At 45.8% G+C, this 16,617-nt stretch overlaps 1 protein-coding gene across 3 annotated transcripts in view; it reads right to left on the bottom strand.

Annotated features, from left to right (window-relative positions):
* The window catches only part of AP1S2 (adaptor related protein complex 1 subunit sigma 2), a 138,226-nt gene extending 127,562 nt beyond the window's left edge, over positions 1 to 10,664 (bottom strand). Inside the window, exon 1 of one of the 3 annotated variants that reach the window (XM_073616925.1) lies at positions 10,514 to 10,664. The gene's annotated coding sequence lies outside the window, so the exon portion shown is untranslated. Of the gene's footprint in view, positions 1 to 10,439 lie in introns of all 3 variants that reach the window. The other 2 variants (XM_073616927.1, XM_073616932.1) reach the window with 2 other exon arrangements.
* Positions 10,665 to 16,617: the final 5,953 nt, after the last annotated feature.

The raw sequence follows: 16,617 nt of genomic DNA, 5'->3' as shown, positions 1-16,617 counted from the left end.
GTTTTACAAAGCCTCATGGGATGTGTAGTTCTGCAACAGCTGGAGGGCCGTAGTTTGAGGATCCCTGCTTTACAACATAGATGGTCAGAGGGGGTGAATCGAGAGATCTTTTAGCGATTAATTGTGCAGCTCTAGCCGCAATACAACCTTATCCTTATGAATAATCAAATATGGCTCTTTACAAGAAAGAGCAGCCAACTCTGATACTCTTCTTGCAGAAGATATGGCAACTAAGAAAATTATTTTCCTTGTCAAGAGGACCAAGGTAATATCTGGAATTGGCTCAAAAGGCTGTTTTTGTAAAGCGGACAGGACTAAATTTAAGTCCCAAGGGTTCAGGGGTGACCTAACTGGGGGATTCATCCGCATTACCCCCTGAATAAAGTTACGAACCAGAGAGAGTGTGAAGCAAATGGTCGTTGAAAAAATACCAATAAGGCCGACACCTGGCCCTTGATAGTACTCAAGGCCAGCTTAATTTCTAATCCCAACTGTAGGAATTCAAGGATCCTACCTATGACATTTTCTGTGGTGCCAACCCCTGGATTCACACCTGTAGACATATGCCTTCCAGACTCTATAGTATATGACTCTGGAGGCCGGCTTCCTAGCATTAACCAAAGTAGAAACTACTGAAGCTGAAGGCCCACGGTCCTTTAGAATGTGGGTCTTAATAGCCAAACTGTTAAATTTAGCGTTTGTAAGGTAGGATGGAATATCGGACCTTGCAAGAGAAGGTCTGGCCACAGTGGTAGGATCCAAGGGTCTCCTACCGCCATCTTTATGATCTCAGCAAACCAAGATCTGCTGAGCCACGCTGGGGCCACCAGAATCACCTCCTTCCCTTCTTACTTGATCCTGCGAAGAAGACGCGAAAGCAGCAGAACAGGAGGGAACGCATAGATCAGTGAAAACTGATCCCACTGAACGACCAAGGTATCTGTTCCGTATCCCATCGGATCACTTGTCCTTGACACAAAGTTGTCAATCTTGTTGTTGAACTTGGACGCAAACAGATCCACGTCTGGAACTCCCCATTTTTGACATATGGACAGAAAGATGTCGGTATGAAGGGACCATTCTCCCGGGAACAATTGTTGGCGACTCAAGTAGTCCGCCTGCCAATTCTCTATCCTTGGAATGAAAATTGCTTATAGGCAAGGAATGTTGTTTTCTGCCCAAGAAAGAATATGATTCACCTTTTTCTGGGCCGCACGACTTTTCATGCCCCCTTGGTGATTGATATAGGCCACCGCTGTGGCATTGTCTGATTGGATTCTGACAGGACAATTCCGTAGTCTGAACATCCAGGCCTCCAGGGCCAGGCGTACTGCCCGAATCTCTAGAATATTGATGGGCAACGTCATCTCTGATTTGGACCATTTCCCTTGGACAGACACTTCTTCCAGGACTGCTCCCCAGCCCAGAAGGCTAGCATCGGTTACCACCTTCCAGGTAACTGGTAAAAAGTATTTCCCTTTCTGAAGATTCTTGGATATCAACCACCAATTAAGGCTCTGGAGCACATTGGAGGATAAACACATTGGGAAGTCCAGAGCTTGGACCTTCTTGTTCCAAGTTGACAGGATACTGTTTTGCAGAAGTCTTGAATGAAACTGCGCATAAGGAACGGCCTCAAAAGAAGCCACCAACTTTCCCAACAATTTCATGCAAAGTCGAATAGAAGGATTCATCTTTGTTTTGACCAACTGAATCAGTTCCTTTATGGAACTGATCCTTTCCTGGGGCAAAGACACCCTCTTCTGAGCTGTATCTATGATCAGCCCCAAGTACTGCAATCTCCTTGATTGTTTTAAGGAGGACTTCTCTAGGTTGAGAATCCAACCTAGGTATTCCAGGTATCTGACTGCGGTGACCAAAGTTTGGTTTAAGCGGGCTACCGATTGATCTATCAAGAGTAGATCGTCTAAGTAGGCTAGTATCATTATACCTTAAGCCCTTAGTCTGGCTAAAGGAGGAGCCAGGACCTTTGTAAACACCCTAGGTGCAGTAGCTAGACCAAAAGGCAGAGCTACAAACTGGAAATGAAGATTTTCCACCACAAAGCGTAGAAATTTCTGGTGAGCAGGGAAAATCGGCACATGGAGATAAGCATCCTTGATGTCGATTGACGCCAGAAGTTCTCCCCCTGGTAGGATGGAGACTACTGATCGGATTTTGACTCCTTGCTCTTCCAATGGGACCACCGATATCACTCTGAGACAAGAGATGATCCAAAGTTAGAAAAAAAGTTCACTGGATCTCTGTGAACGTTTGATCTGAGAAAACGAGGAGACGGGAACTCTCAGAACTCTAGTTTGTAACCTAGAGAAATTGAGGAAGCCACCCATCTTGTCTTGACATTGTTCCTGCCAGACCTTTGAAAACTGTAGAAGCCTTACCCCCACTTGAGCGAGCGGGGGGCGCCCCTTCATAAGGAGGCTTTAGTATTCTGTTTTGTGGGTTTTTTCCCCAGGTCCTTTTTTGGCCCTGGGACTGACCCTGAGGTTTACCTCTTGAACCTGACGGTGGAGGCCATCGTGATTGCCTGGAGGCTGATACCCCTGGCACTGGGGAAGAAGCATGTTTAAAAGAAAAATGCTTAAACGTCTTCTTAACAGGTAAAAGGTAACTTTTCCCATTAGAAATTCTTTGGATATACTTATCCAGATCGTCTCCAAACAACCATTCACCATGAAAAGGGAAACTGGGCAAGAGCTTTTTGCATGGCACTTCGGCTGACCAATTTTTCAACCATAGGATTCTACGCACATGTACCAGCCCTAGCATGAGCCATGAGGCCTGGAGAATAGAATCTTTCATAGCGTCTACTGTAAAACACAATGCTTCTGATAGTCTGGCCAAATTTTGGGCCTGCTGATCAGGAATAACTTTGAGTACCTATATAAACTGGTCCTTTAAGGACTGAGATACTGCGATCACTGCCAGCGCAGGTTGAACGACTGAACCTGCGAGCAAAATATAGTTTTTAAAAAGGAACTCTAACTTCTTATGCTTTGGATCCTTTAGCATATAAGCATTGTCTACTGGACAAGTCAGGTTTTTATTTACAGAGGATATAGCAGCGTCAATTGCTGGAATTCCCCATTTCTTATAAAACTCTTCCTCCATAGGATAAAGTATTGAAAACTTTTTCGGAGGAAAAAAAACTGTTTATCTGGGTGCTCCCACTCAGAATAGCTTCCTTAGCCATGAATGTATAGGAAAAGAATGAACAGATTGGGGAGGCTTTAGTGAACCCAAACCAGAAGTGGGCTCATCGACCGACTGCGTTATTGGCAGTAAAAATGTGGAGCGGACCAATTCAGTGAGAAACTGTACCAATAATCTTTCCTGCGAACCTGACACTTCCATATCAGGTTCTTCAGAAAAGGAGATTTCAGCCTCTTCCTGGTCCTTTGAAAGAAATTTGTCATCTCTCGCTCCTTGTTCCTCAATATGAGGGTCCTGAGCAATGGACGGTGACCTGCTACACTTAGTCCCACTCCGGGATGCAATTAAAGCATCAATTTTTTGCTCCAAGCTTAATATGGTTGAAGAAAAAACCTCCTTAGTAATATACACAGGGGCTGCAGTGTTAAGAGCAGCTGCAACACTTGCCCCTCCTGATGGCTCACTCTGACCAGCCATATTACTCTCAGGGGAGGATGCCATCTTTACTGGGATGGATCTAGGCTTCCGTGTGACTGTAGCAGTCCTTCTAGAGCCCTTTTTTGAGGTGTTTTTCACCCCCCTTCTGACCATAGCCGATGCACAAAGCAGAGGTACTACCAGAAGGAATGCATCCACTGCTTGAGCAATAGTCCAGCCCTGTTGCTGCTATTAATGCTCAGCCTGATGCAGTAGTATATGTGTCAACAGTAATGCCTGTGTCACCAAACCTTCTTATATGCCACCTTTGCTCCTGTCCCTCCTGCAGCATGTAACAGCACAAATGATGCCTTTTAAAACATACCTTCCCACGCTGGACGTTGGAGGACGCCAACGCCGCGCTAAGCCCCGCCCCCATCGCATACGGCCCTTACCCTCTTTTTTTTAAAAGAGCTCTTTCCCACGCGAGCGCAGGCTCCTGATCCACAGGGAGGAAAGGGTCTGGAAGCCACTGAGCGGCGTGCCGTTTGCCCCGTTTTTTTGTTTTTTTTTTATTTCTTGTGGTGCTCTTTCCCTGAGAAGAGGGGAAGAAAAAAACAGCACAGAGGGGCGTCTGGTGGGGAGAGGGAACCCCCTCAGACTTACCCGAGGTCTGGTGCTTGCCCAGAGGAGGAAGAAACTGCTGCTTCCTAGACACAACGTGGGCTCTCTGAGAAGCATGAGATGGTAAGTGCTCAATACAACCCCCAGTGGTGATACATAGGCATGACAACACTTACTAAATTTAAAGGAGAAAATTATAAGAAATTTTTTAAAATTTCTTAGAAAACTCCACTTACCTTTCCCACCGCAGGGTTTTCTGCGGTAAACCAACAGACCCAATCTTCACCCTTCACGGTGGGTTCCATTAAACCTTCAGGAGCTGAGGATCCTCAAATAAACCCACAATCCTGGACTTGTAATAGCACCACCGCCAGTAAAAACTTTATGGCCTTAATACCAAAAAGTACTGGATCCCGGGGTCCAGCCCTGTAAAGAGAAGCGTTACAGGCAAGACCTCGTTTCTTCGGATATGAGGCCCGGGTACCATTCAATTCAGCCAAAAGGACACTTTGAATGGATCCAGCTGCATAGCTAGCCCCAGCAAGGATTGCTCCAGTGGGGCTCAGCACAGCACATCTTTACTCGTGACCAACATCTTAGACACTGGCGAAAAAACCTGAGATGCTCCCAGCAGTGGGAGAGGTTATATAGGGAGTGCACATTTTGTCTTGGGGCGTGCCAGTGTCCATCACCTGAAGGTGGCCTATAACCCACATAGTAACTACTATGGCTCTGTGTCCCGTGATGTACGATAAGAAATTGCCTTTGGTTCTACATTTAGAGGAAAAAAATACTCATAATAATCAACCGATTTACAAAGGCATAGGTGACACAATACGATCACTAAACACACATATTGGAATTAATGCTGCCATTCAATAATAAAGTCACACGCTCACTGTCAATAAGCACTCTTCCCACATTGCAGAACACTGACAGAAAAGTAGTATGTACTACAGCACCTCACTTCAAAAATGGGTTTATTACAACACACCCACAGGATATTTCACAAGTCTGACAACTGTGTAGTTCCTGTAGTGAACAATAGTGTCATCAAACACTACAGGCTCCAGATCTGTAAAGAGCTTTGCAGTCAGCAGACACTGGAATTGTGTAATAATTAGAATGAAAAGTTCACCTAAGAATTTTTTTTTAAGCATCTCTATTCCTGTGATTTTGAAACAATATTATCACCAAGGCAAAGCTCGACTTAGAAGGTACACTAAAAATTCAAGAGAAAAGATAAGTACAGTACAAACAATACAAAGTAAAGTAAGGGATCCTGGAGGAAATGAAGCAATGCTCACCAGAATCACCTGATATAAGATGGGCATAAACACTACAGAATACAACAAGTCTACAACAATGTGCTATCCTGCTGGAAGAGTATAGGGTGGATTTACTAAAGACAAATAGACTGTGCACTTTGAACTTAGTAAATGAGGGAAGGCTTCACTTTGCAAAGAATATCTAATCGCATGCAAGTAAGAAAAAAAACAGCATTTTTGCTTGCACATGATTGGATGATGGAAGTCAGCAGACTAAGCTCTGGAGCAACTTACAGAGTGCAATTGCATTTCACAAAGCGCACAGTCTTTTTGCCTTTAGTAAATCAACCCCTATATAATAGCCTAACACTGCAGACACCAACGCATTCAGAAGAGAAGCATTTGAGCAGAAAAAATGCAGAACGTGCCTAAACGAGCCTAACAGCTAGACATACAGTGGGGAGGAAAAGTATTCTGACCCCCTTAAATTTTTCACTCTGTTATATTGCAGCCATTTGCTAAAATCATTTAAGTTCATTTTTTTCCTCATTAATGTACACACAGCACCCCATATTGACAGAAAAACACAGAATTGTTGACTGCAGCCCTCCACCAGTCGGGGCTTTATGGCAGAGTGGCCCCAACAGAAGCCTCTCCTCAGTGCAAGACACATGAAAGCCCACATGGAGTTTGCTAAAAAAAAAAAAAAAACACCTGAAGGACTCCAAGATGGTGAGAAATAAGATTCTCTGGTCTGATGAGACCAAGATAGAACTTTTTGGCCTTAATTCTAAGCGGTATGTGTGGAGAAAACCAGGCACTGCTCATCACCTGTCCAATACAGTCCCGACAGTGAAGCATGGTGGTGGAAGAATCATGCTGTGGGGTGTTTTTCAGCTGCAGGGACAGGACGACTGGTTGCAATCGAGGGAAAGATGAATGCGGCCAAGTACAGGGATATCCTGGACGAAAACCTTCTCCAGAGTACTCAGGACCTCAGACTGGGCCGAAGGTTTACCTTCCAACAAGACAATGACCCTAAGCACACAGCTAAAATAACGAAGGAGTGGCTTCACAACAACTCCGTGACTGTTCTTGAATGGCCCAGCCAGAGTCCGGACTTAAATCCAATTGAGCATCTCTGGAGAGACCTAAAAATGGCTGTCCACCGTTTGCCATCCAACCTGACAGAACTGGAGAGGATCTGCAAGGAGGAATGGCAGAGGATCCCCAAATCCAGGTGTGAAAAACTTGTTGCATCTTTCCCAAAAAGACTCATGGCTGTATTAGATCAAAAGGGTGCTTCTACTAAATGCTGAGCAAAGGGTCTGAATACTTAGAACCATGTGATATTTCAGTTTTTCTTTTTTAATAAAGCTGCAAAAATGTCAACAATTCTGTGTTTTTCGGTCAATATGGGGTGCTGTGTGTACATTAATGAGGAAAAAAAATGAACCTAAATGATTTTAGCAAATGGCTGCAATATAACAAAGAGTGAAAAATTTAAGGGGGTCTGAATACTTTCCGTCCCCACTGTATTTATGTGTGCTTGCTCATTGATGCATAAACTAATATTCTGGCAAATAGACTGCATTAACACACATATGCACGAATGTGCAATACGCAGCTTTTACAGCTTTTTTTTAGCAGCTTTTCTCCTGCCAGAGGAAAAGGCGTTCAGAGGAACAGAGGAAACACCCAGTGTGCATGAGGCCTAAAGAGAACGATGTCTGATGACAAGGTAAAAACATAGAAGTACCTGAGAGAAAAAAAAAATACAATGGGGTAACTGGAAGCGAGTACTATAAGGATAGCTGTGGAAAGAACACCGGAGGGGGGGGAGCTAATAGAGGAGAATAATACAGAGGACAGTTATGAGAAGAAAATTAAAAGGAAGGGGGGCACTAAAATGAGAGAATAATTTGAAAGGAACCTAACAGAAAAGAATGACACGGGGGTCACCTAAGAAGAGTAATAACTTTGGAGGGCTGCCAGGAGGAATTAGTAAAATGAAGGACATGTATTATACAAGACGAGAGGGATTTCAGAGAATTCTAGGAGAAAAGAATGATTAATGGGTTCTATGGAAAGGAAAAAAAATACAAAAAATATAGAAGATAGTTGCTTCTATTAGAGAGGCGCCAATATAAAAAATTAATAAGAAAAGAGAATGAGTGTGGGGTATCGACCAGAAAAGAGCATCAGTTAGAAGCACATGGGAGTGGGGTAAAATATTACAAAGGGGAAATGTGTAAATTATTGGGGAATAGAGACAAGAGAATACAATAATAATAATAATAATAATAATAATATGTATCAACACACGAAAAGAGAGGACAGAAGAGGAAAGCTTAGGGGGATTGCCCTAAGTGGCACCGTTCTTTCCTCAGTTGCTCTCCCGTGTGCTTTCTATACCCCTACACATTCCCGTATATTATCCTCTATTGTCCTCCATTCATTGTCCCATATTATTATTTTCCCCAGCACTTTCATGTATCTTATCCCATAACACTCCATCATCTTGTCTCTGCTCTCTGAAGACCTATCTACAGGTTTCATCTTAACATTGCTTTCTTAAGCTGGTCATAGATCAGGGGTCGGCGGCCTACAGGCCACACCCGGCCTGCCGCCGCTAAATGTCCGGCCCACCAGTGCACATGATGAATTAACGTGCACCCAGCCCGTGGACATTTTAACCTCTTCACGCTGTCCTCCTTCACAGCTGCACGCATCACCCCAGTACCGTTTTTTTAGAGCCAGCGGTTGGCTTTCTTGGGATAACAACCGATGCAGCTAAGAAGCCACTCGGCTGTTATCCCAAGCAGCGGGAGGGGACATCCCCTCCCCCGTCCCACCAGAAGGCCCGAGCTACCAGCCGTGTCCGCTGGCTGGCCAGAGACACGAAGCTGGAATCTGCTTCGATCGGGTCTTGGATCTAGTAACCCGGAAACGATGTCATGTAAAAAAAAAAATTTAAAACACCCCATCCCTCTGTGCTTACACACCTGGGGAGGGGGGGGGGGGGCTGTGTAATGCAAAGGGGGCCAGAGGCGCAGGAGGCTGTGTAATGCAAAGGGGGCCAGAGGTGCAGGAGGCTGTGTAAAGTAAAGGGGGCCAGAGGCGCAGGAGGCTGTGTAAAGTAAAGGGGGCCAGAGGCGCAGGAGGCTGTGTAATGCAAAGGGGGCCAGAGGCGCAGGAGGCTGTGTAATGTAAAGGGGGCCAGAGGTGCAGGAGGCTGTGTATTGTAAAGGGGGCTAGAGGTGCGTGGGGTTGTGTAATGTAAAGGGGGCTAGAGGTGCAGGAGGCTGTGTAATGTAAAGGGGGCCAGAGGTGAGGGGGCTGTGTAATGTAAATGGGGCCAGAGGCGCGGGGCTGTGTAATGTAATTGGGGCCAGAGGCGCGGGGCTGTGTAATGTAAAGGGAGCCAGAGGTGCAGGAGGCTGTGTAATGTAAAGGGGGCCAGAGGTGCGTGGGGTTGTGTAATGTAAAGGGGGCTAGAGGTGCAGGAGGCTGTGTAATGTAAAGGGGGCCAGAGGCGCGGGACTGTGTAATGTAAAGGGGGCCAGAGGTGAGGGGGCTGTGTAATGTAAAGGGAGCCAGAGGTGCAGGAGGCTGTGTATTGTAAAGGGAGCCAGAGGTGCAGGAGGCTGTGTATTGTAAAGGGAGCCAGAGGTGCAGGAGGCTGTGTATTGTAAAAGGGAGCCAGAGGTGCAGGAGGCTGTGTATTGTAAAGGGAGCCAGAGGTGAAGGAGGCTGTGTATTGTAAAGGGGGCTAGAGGTGCAGGAGGCTGTGTATTGTAAAGGGAGCCAGAGGTGCAGGAGGCTGTGTATTGTAAAGGGAGCCAGAGGTGCAGGAGGCTGTGTATTGTAAAGGGAGCCAGAGGTGAAGGAGGCTGTGTATTGTAAAGGGAGCCAGAGGTTCAGGAGGCTGTGTAATGTAAAGGGGGCTAGAGGTGCAGGAGGCTGTGTAATGTAAAGGGGGCTAGAGGTGCGGGGGCAGTGTAATGTAAAGGGGGCTAGAGGTGCGGGGGCTGTGTAATGTAAAGGGGCCAGAGATGCAGGGGCTGTGCAATGTAGAGGGGCCAGAGGTGTGGGGGCTGTGTAATGTAAAGGGGGCCAGAGGTGCAGCGGCTGTTATTGTCATTTATTAGCAGGTGAATACAGCCCTCCATGCATTCACATATATTGAATACTGCCTTTAAGTGGAAAAAGGTTGCTGCTATGACCCCTGCCATAGATGGATACAATCCAAGCCAGTTCAGCAGGGATCACCCGAGATTCAACTCACCTATGGGAAGGCTGGTTGTACCCAGGTCAATCCATCGATCAACTTGGGTACAACCAGCCTGTCAGATTTTGTACATGCAAATACTGCTGGCACCTATAGCCACTAGCCGTTTTCATTGTGTCCTGCTGGCAGGGAAGGCTCCACCTGTTGTAGAAGGAAAGAACGTTTCACAATCTATGGGCTGCTTTACTCCTTCACCCCGTGCACACGGCTCATGTACAGAAAACAAGAATACAATGAACATGGCTCATGTACAGAGGGAGGAGAGGAGGACACTCCACACAGCTGGTGAGGAGAGAAGGAAAGTAGAACATTGCACACAGTTTATGTACAGAGGAGGAGAGGAGTATCTTGCACACGGTGTAAGAGGAGGAAAGGAAAACACTGCACACGGTGTACAGAGGAGAAGAGGAGAATAGTGCACACAGCTGGTGAGGAGAGGAGTATATTGCATACTGTTGAGGGGATGAGCACATTGCACAATCCTATATACTGGAGGAGAGGAGTGCATTGCACAGAAGAGAGGAGTGCATTGCACACAGTTCGTGAGGAGAGGAGTATATTGCACAGAGGAGAGGAGTACATTGCACACAGTCTGTGTACGGAGCAGAGGAGTACATTGCACACAGCTGGTGAGGAGAGGAGTACATTGCGCACAGTCGGTGTACCTCAGACCTGACACACGGAGGGATGGGGAGAAGAGGACAGACAGGGGCCGGGGGTCCCGCACACACTCACATACCCCGAGTCGCTCTACAGCCGCCCAGACTCTTCTGACAAGAGCGCCTGACGTCCCCGGGGCCGCGTCATGACGTCACGGCGTGTTGTGGGAGGTGGCGGAGGTGATGCTGGTCTTGCACTGTCCCCAGGCTGCGCTCTCATTGATGAGTATTGTGCGGTGATTTTAGTGGACAATGTGAATGAGAGAATTGTGACCGGGCTGAGGTACTGCAGGAGATCACCATCCTCATACTATACACCGTATAGGACATGTCGGTGTCCTGTCATCGGGTCATGTGAGAAGCACACTGTGCACCCTACATAGATCCGGGATGTCACATGATTGGATGTTCCCCCTCGGGCTCCTCTCTCTATGTACAGTCATGGGACTCTCCTTCCTTCCCATTGATCAGTGTTATGGGGACACACATTCATCTCTGATCACCTTCTCCAGGTAGAAGATGATGCCTCCGGATCATTTACTGGACGATCTGTCTTGCAAAGAATAGTTTAATAAAGGGAAAGTATTTTCTTCACTAAACAAGGTGTTTGTTAAGTCATTAAAGAGGAACTGCAGTCTGCTCACATCATTTGTAATAAAAACATCTTTGCCATTCTGAAGCTTCCCTCCAACCACTTTGCATATTATTTTACATATTCTGTGATTCTGTACTTGCCAAATATGCTTTGGAAATCTCCCTTCACTGAGTCTGGCTGAAATCATTTTAACTGTGGGCAGTTGGAGCTGCTGTGTGTTCACTTACTTACTAGATGTACACAGACACACAGAGGCAAACTTCCAGCTCTGCAGCTCTCATTGACCCTCTTATGACTTTTCCCTCCGCCCTTCCTGGCAACCTGTGAGTGAGAGAGAGAGATGTGCATGATGTCATAAGCCTCGGATTTTTACCAGACAAGAAACAAGAAGTGGGTTGTATAAGGTATTAACTGGCAGAAAAAAAAATGTTTTACTATCCAAAGTTAAAACAACAAGGGCTAAGGATTTAATAGATGGAAAGATGAAAAAATGACTGAAGTTCCGCTTTAAGTTGTCTTAAAGCCGTATTAAACCCAAATGCAAACATTTATTATATTGCAGCTTACCAATTCTAAGATGTGGTGGCTGTATTTCTTTCTTTTTTTTAGGCTTTCTTTCTTCAATCTTCATCTGAGCTGGACTGCACTGTGCAAAACCAACTGCACAGAACAGGCAATTATAACATATTTGTTATCTTTATAGAAAAAACAGAGACTTTACAATCACTTTAAGTTAGAAAGAGTAAAGTAACAAAACAGGAAAAAGATTAAAATTAATCCGGTTACCTTTCGCTTAAAACTTCCTGATGGTATGAAAATTCACCCTGTTTTTCACATATCACTACTTAAACCATTTCATGAAAATCCCTTTTCTGGAAGAATTCTACCACCTCCTCCACCTGTTGAGGTACAGGGTGAAGTAGAATTTGTGGTGGAGAAAATTCTCGAATTCTTGGATCTTTAGAAACAAGCTACAATATCTGGTCCAATGGGAAGGCTATGGGTCAGAAGAGAATTCTTGGGAGCCTGAGGAGAACGTTCATGCCCCTAGATTAACAAGAGAATTCCACCAGAGGTTTCCTCACAAACCCAGCCCTAAGACATCCAGAGGACATCCTGAGAGGAGGGGAGTACTGTCAGAACCTGGGACCTCTTCTGTGTCTGGCGTTGACTCTTCCCACTAAGCTATCTGGGATGCTGGACAGCTCCCTGCTTAATCTATTGGACAATCCTACCTGATCCATTGGACAACCCTGCCTTGTGTCTTGATTGCTGTTGAACCTTGAACACCTTGCTCCTCCCAAGAAATTTCTGTATAAGCCTTGTCTCAGCACTTCCTTTTTGCCAGGTTATTGTGCCTTCTCAGCCAGTGCCTTGCTCTTCTCTTCCCTGCTGCTGTCTGTATTTTGCTACCTTGCTACCACTCGTGATTGACCCTTGGCTTGTTCCTTGACTACTCTACTGCCTGATCCCAAACTGCAACTATTCGTTACCGACCTTTTTGCTTGTTTACTGACCACGCTGCTGTTTGATCTTTATCTGCTCATCTGCTACTGGACCCCGGCTTGCTCACACCCTTGTGGGGCAAACCTGAGGACCGCAACCTGGTACTAACACGCAGCTAAATCCACCTCCACCATCAGTAGCTCTGGTAAACACCGGTTAGTACTTACACTCCGCACCTCAGGTGAGCCTGTGTCATCTGCCAGGGTGACTGCCTGCGTACCTATCCTAAGAAGACAAAATAAGTGTAGCGCTAAATAATCTTAAATGTCCAATATAGGGACAATATAGTCCAACAGATGGTGAAAACATTTAAGTGAAACTTAGAAGGAAGTCCTCTATGTTTATAAGACTCATAATAACTAATAGTCCATATAAATTGCGTGACTTCATGTGAGAAACAAATCAATGAATGCGTGACATCTGAAGTGAAGACAAAAGAAGCACACCACCACCGACAATAAGGAGTTAGACATCAAAGAGATTCTGGACAGCCGCACTTCATTCAGCTATGACTAAGCACGCCTTGTAGTGCAAAACGCGTAAGCTTTGTTCCACTTTGCTATGACCTGTATTTTGGATGACACCTTATTGAATAAAGCCAATATTTCGGAGTGCGGCTGTCCAGAATTTCTTTGATGTCTAACTGCCATAGCATTGCCAGCACCTGGACTTCTAGACTGAAGGAGATGCCTTTTACCTTGATCTGATCCAGCTGGAGCGGTGACACTCTCTCTCTGTTTGGGCTCGCCCCTGGGCCTGGCTGTGTGCATCCATAGACACACACAGCACAGCTGTCCCCAGCACCCTGCTTCCTCCTCACAGGATTTGCTTGACAGCAGCAGGACACAATGGCTCCCCCTGCTTCCTTTGCATCCTATGAATACAGGGAGAGAGGAGAGAACTGCTACAGACAGGCACTGTCACGATCAGGTGTCAGGCTTGAAGACAAGTTGCTATAGCAGTTGCAGGACTACCACCGACCAGCAGGATAGGTACGCAGAGAAGAGAATATACCAAGTAATTCTGCGCTGCCCAGAAAAACAAATAAGCAGCTAACACAGCCAATAGGATATATGCATATGGAAAGAAGACAAAATAAGTTTAGCGCTAAATAATCTTAAATGTCCAACATAGGGACGATATAGTCCAACAGATGGTGAAAACATCTAAGTGAAACTTAGAAGGAAGTCCTCCATGTTTATAAGACTCATAATAACTAATAGTCCATATAAATTGCGTGACTTCATGTGAGAAACAAATCAATGAATACGTGACATCTGAAGTGAAGACAAAAGAAGCACACCACCACCGACAATAAGAAGGCTTACCGGATCCACTGGACCCAAAAAGACATACGCCCAATTGGGTCAAAACAGGCTTGGGTGGTGGGTGGTTGTAGGTAGTCCAGAGGGGTTGTGAAGATGGAAGTCTTGGAATGAACCGTGGACTGGTGTGTCCCAAAAGTATGCGTGTAGCCAAGTCTCCTGAGCCTAAGACTTTCAAAAAGCCTCCACCGTCCGGTTCCAGCCTGGAGTCCCCCGGCCAGCCAACACCCCGAAAAGGGGGAGTCAAGCAGCAACTGCGCAACTTACGGTGAATTACACATATGGGATGCCCCGCATTTGGCAAAGGGCGTGGGATCCATTCGATCCCCATTGCTCCAACAGGAAGCACAGCCATATAGGGGCTCCTCCATTACAGCCTACCGCACACACTACCTGTGTAATCCTCACAGACTATCTCTGTATATTGCTACTCCTATGCTGGGCACCTCCAGATCACAGGTGCCGCTGACCCACACACGCCCTTTGCCAAATGCGGGGCATCCCATATGTGTAATTCACCGTAAGTTGCGCAGTTGCTGCTTGACTCCCCCTTTTCGGGGTGTTGGCTGGCCGGGGGACTCCAGGCTGGGACCGGACGGTGGAGGCTTTTTGAAAGTCTTAGGCTCAGGAGACTTGGCTACACGCATACTTTTGGGACACACCAGTCCACGGTTCATTCCAAGACTTCCATCTTCACAACCCCTCTGGACTACCTACAACCACCCAAGCCTGTTTTGACCCAATTGGGCGTATGTCTTTTTGGGTCCAGTGGATCCGGTAAGCCTTCTTATTGTCGGTGGTGGTGTGCTTCTTTTGTCTTCACTTCAGATGTCACACATTCATTGATTTGTTTCTCACATGAAGTCACGCAATTTATATGGACTATTAGTTATTATGAGTCTTATAAACATGGAGGACTTCCTTCTAAGTTTCACTTAGATGTTTTCACCATCTGTTGGACTATATCGTCCCTATGTTGGACATTTAAGATTATTTAGCGCTAAACTTATTTTGTCTTCTTTCCATATGCATATATCCTATTGGCCGTGTTAGCTGCTTATTTGTTTTGTTTTTCTGGGCAGCGCAGAATTACTTTGTATATTCTCTTCTCTGCGTACCTATCCTGCTGGTCGGTGGTAGTCCTGCAACTGCTATAGCAACTTGTCTTCAAGCCTGACACCTGATCGTGACAGTGCCTGTCTGTAGCAGTTCTCTCCTCTCTCCCTGTATTCATAGGATGCAAAGGAAGCAGGGGGAGCCATTGTATCCTGCTGCTGTCAAGCAAATCCTGTGAGGAGGAAGCAGGGTGCTGGGCACAGCTGTGCTGTGTGTGTCTATGGATGCACACAGCCAGGCCCAGGGGCGAGCCCAAACAGAGAGAGAGTGTCACCGCTCCAGCTGGATCAGATCAAGGTAAAAGGCATCTCCTTCAGTCTAGAAGTCCAGGTGCTGGCAATGCTATGGCAGTTAGACATCAAAGAAATTCTGGACAGCCGCACTCCGAAATATTGGCTTTATTCAATAAGGTGTCATCCAAAATACAGGTCACAGCAAAGTGGAACAAAGCTTACGCGTTTTGCACTACAAGGCGTGCTTAGTCATAGCTGAATGAAATGCGTAGTAGTAGTGTAGTGTGAAACACGTAAGATCTGTTCCACTTTGCTGTGACCTGTATTTTGGATGGCACCTTATTGATTAAAGGCAAATATTTTCGGAGTGCGGCTGTCCAGAATTTCTTTGATGTCTAACTCCCGGGGGCGAGCCTGCAGTTGCACCCCCATAGCATTGCTATGATGGCGCATGTAGAAGAAGTGTTGCCAACAGCACCAACAGGTAACCCCAGAACAAGAAGTTCAGGGCCACGCTGTGCAATACCATTGGACAGAGCAGGTAAGTACACATTAAAAAACATGGAATGCACACACATAAAAAACATGCACGTATTGTATGTTTTTTCCCTAATACCTAACTTTTCATTGAATAATTAAAAAGAACCAAAAGCTTTAGACTGCAAAAACATCTGTACAAAATAAAAAGCCGGCAAACTGACCACAGTGTGAATGTATCCTAGGCTCTTAGAAAAGTACCATTACATTTTCTGACATATGATTGTGTCTATGCTCTCCCGTTATGTAAAATAATAGCTGTATACCTGCAGTGTAAGATGATCTAAATCACTGTTGCCTCTGACTGGTTTGAAATTAGATTTGCAAGGACAGTCTCGCATCTAGGTGCTCTACCCTTGTTTGAGTTAGGGAGCATGCACAAGAACTCCAAAAATGGTATTAATGAGTGGAGGATAACAGTCGCGATTAGGAGGTTACCAAGTATTTAGAGTTCAGGTTCAGTCGGGAAGTGGGCGTGATTTAAAAGTGGGTGTGATCTGGGCCGGATAAAGGTTGTGATATGTGTGGGAAGTAGGCAAGAGTGACAGGGGACTGGGAAGAAGATTTTGGCAAGTATGCTACTGTTGATGGAAATAAAGCTGTTCCTGAGGACCAACAGTGCAAGGATCTCCCTGCTTCATTCTTTGTGTCCATGCCTCCTCTACCTCTTGTGATGCTTCTTAATTATTCCCCTACCAGTCTTCAGATTGCCAGTCATCTGGGGGAAGGTCTGATAATATGTGCAAGGAGACCACAGGCAATACTGGTGACTAGACTTTGCCCCACTCTCCCTTGAAGTTTTGGGCACAGTTTCCATGGTGCAGTACAGGTCCTCTTTAACCAAATGAAATTTCACCCAGGTAGGTCAGATA

This window comes from Aquarana catesbeiana, linkage group LG02 (genome assembly GCF_042186555.1).
Source record: "Aquarana catesbeiana isolate 2022-GZ linkage group LG02, ASM4218655v1, whole genome shotgun sequence".
NCBI classification, from domain to species: Eukaryota; Metazoa; Chordata; class Amphibia; order Anura; family Ranidae; genus Aquarana; species Aquarana catesbeiana.
The sequence above is the reverse complement of the archived record's forward strand: the minus strand, read 5'-3'. Positions and strand labels throughout refer to the sequence as shown.